This window comes from Tupaia chinensis, unplaced genomic scaffold (genome assembly GCF_000334495.1).
Source record: "Tupaia chinensis unplaced genomic scaffold, TupChi_1.0 Scaffold148398_1, whole genome shotgun sequence".
NCBI classification, from domain to species: Eukaryota; Metazoa; Chordata; class Mammalia; order Scandentia; family Tupaiidae; genus Tupaia; species Tupaia belangeri.
Genome location: NW_006208248.1, coordinates 196,018 through 198,655, shown reverse-complemented (window position 1 = coordinate 198,655; position 2,638 = coordinate 196,018). Strand labels below are relative to the sequence as shown.

The 2,638-nt window shown below is 43.3% G+C and overlaps 1 long non-coding RNA gene across 1 annotated transcript; it reads left to right on the top strand.

Annotated features, from left to right (window-relative positions):
- The first annotated feature begins 297 nt into the window (after positions 1-297).
- LOC114006496 (uncharacterized) lies at positions 298-2,638 on the top strand. The gene is made up of 3 exons (XR_003548203.1): positions 298-653; positions 2,034-2,146; positions 2,559-2,638. It is a non-coding gene; the product is annotated as an uncharacterized LOC114006496 (long non-coding RNA).

The window sequence follows — 2,638 nt, the reverse complement described above, 5'->3', positions numbered from 1 at the left end:
CCTTTAGCCACTGTCCCCAGCCAGAGCAAGTGCTAGACAGGACAGAAAGCTGCTAGCCATCTCCATTTTGCCTGTTTGGGCACTCTGGGTTCAACTTCAAGGCTGTGGAGTATCCCACAGTCAGTATTACCCTCCTAGACCCAGCACTAGCCAGCTAGGAAGGCTGTTTTACTCCATAATTCCCTCCTCTTTTCTTTCTAATATGTGTGTGTGTGTGTGTGTGTGTGTGTGTGTGTATGTGTGTGTGTTTTCTATTTTTGTAAAACAGTTCTCTTCCCTCCTTGTGCTTTTGTCTTGTTAATCTCTGTCTTTTCTCACCTAGGACAGATAACTTCTAGCTATATCCATCTTTGCTTATTTTGGACCACAGGATTCAAGCTCACAGATGTGAAGACTCTTCTGGCCGGTGTACTCACCCAAAACCCAGCAGTAGCGAGGCAGGAAGGCTCTAATCTGTGCCTTTTTACTTTTTTTTTTTTAATATCTCTGTTCTCCTTGGGCTTCTCTCTTGTTAATCTATGTCTTTTTTCTCACCTAGGACAGAAGGCTACTAGCTATTACCAACTCTACCTGTTTGGGGCCTCTGAGTTCAACTTCATGGAAATAGAATCTCCCTCAGTCAATGTCCCCCTCCCAGACCTTCTGCTAGCCAGGTAGGAAGGCTGCTTTGCTCCCTCTTACTCTCTTCTGTCCCTTCTAGTGTTTTTCTCCTTTTGAAATCTGGTCTCTGCCCTCCTTGACCTTCTTTCTTGTCAATCTCTGTCTATTTCTCACCTAGAGAAGAAAGCAGCTATCCATGTTCAATTTTTCCTGCTTTGGGCCCCTGGGTTCAACTTCAATTCACTGAACTCTCTCCCAGCAAATGGGAGAGACCCATAGTTAGTCCGGATTGAAAGCAACAAGCCATCACCACCTTTTTGTGTTTTGATCCTCTGTGTAAAACTTGATTGCTGTGAAATCTCCTCAGACAGGGTCCTCCTCACAGACCCAGCACTAGCCAGAAAAGAAGGCTGCTAGATATCTCAGACTTTTGTCTGTTTTGGACCATAGGCTGCTAGCTATGCCACCTTTTCCAGTTTTGGGCCTCTGGGTTCAACTTCATAGCCATAAGTCTCCCACAGCTAGTATCACCGTCCCAGAGCCAGCCCTAGCCAGGTAGAAAGACTGCTTTGGTCCCTCTTCCTCTTTTCTCCCACTTAACTTTTTTTTGTCTTTGTTAGAATAAACAGCTCTCTGCCCTCCTTGTGCTTTTTTTATTGTTAATCTGTCTTTTTTCTCACCTATGACAGAAGACTGCTAGCCATCTCTATCTTTGCCCCTTTGGGGCCTCTGAGTTCAACTTCACAGCTGTGAGATCTTCCCCAGCCTGTGTTCCTCCCCAGAGCCAATGCCGGCCAGATATGAATGATCCTTTGCTCTCTTGCTCAACTCTCCCTCTTCTAATTTTTTTTCTTGTTTTTAAAAACAGCTCTCTGTTCTTTAAGGGTTTCCTCTTGTTAATCTCTGTCTTTTTTCTCACTTAAGACTAAATCTGCTACCCTTCTCCTCCTTTGCTTGTTTTGGACCACTGGCTTCAACTGCACAGCTGTAAAGAAAACACAAAACCCCCAGCCAGTGGCCTCATCCCAGACCAAGTAGTTGCCAAATAAGAAGGCTGTTTTCATTCCTCTTACTCTACTCTGTAACTTTCGAAATTTTTTAAAGTTCTCTGCCCTGTTTGAGCTTTTCTCTTGTTAATTTCTGTCCTTTTTCTCACCTAGGACAGAGAGTAGTTAGCCATCCTCACCTTTGCCATCTTCGGGCCTCTGGGTTCAACTTCAGGGCTATGAAAACTACCCCAGCCAGTGTCCTGCTCCCAGACCTAGCAATAGCCAGGTGGAAAGGCTGCTTTCCTCCTTCAAGCTCTCTTCTGTCCCTTTGACCATTTTTTTCCCTTTTTTTGAAAAACAGTACTCTGCCAATCTTGAGCTTTTCTATTATTAATCAATCTCTCTCTCTCTCTCCCCCCCCACACCCCTTTCTCTTTCACAAAGGACAGAAAGCCACTATTCACTTCAACCTTGACTGTTTTGGGCTCCTGGGTCCATTTCATGGCTCTGAAGTCTTCCTCAGCCAGTGTTTCCCTCCAAGATCCAGTGCTAGCCAGGTAAGAAGGCTGCCTTTACTCACTATTGCTTTCCTCTGTTTCTTTAATTTTTTTTCTTTTTGAAAATCATCTCTCTTGCCTTCTTGAGTCTTTCATTTTTGAATCTTTACTTGTTTCTCACCTAAAACCAACAGCTGCTAGCCTAACCTCCTTTATATGTTTTGATGTTCTGGGTTCAACATCATGGCTATGAACATTTCCAACAGCAGTGTCCATCTCCCAACTCAACACTAACCATAAAAAAAAAAAAAAAAAAAAAAAAAAAAAAAAAAAAAAAAAAAAAAAAAGGCTGCTTTGCTCCCTTTTACTCTCCTCTGTCACTTCTCACATTTGTTTTTTGTTTGTTTGATAAACAACTCTCTGCCCTCCTTGGGATTTTCTCTTCTTAATCTCTCTCTTTTTTCTCTACTAGGACAGGAAGCTGCTAGACATTTTTACCTTTTCCTGTTTTGGGCCTCTGCATTCAACTTCATGGCTGGGCAATCCTCTCAA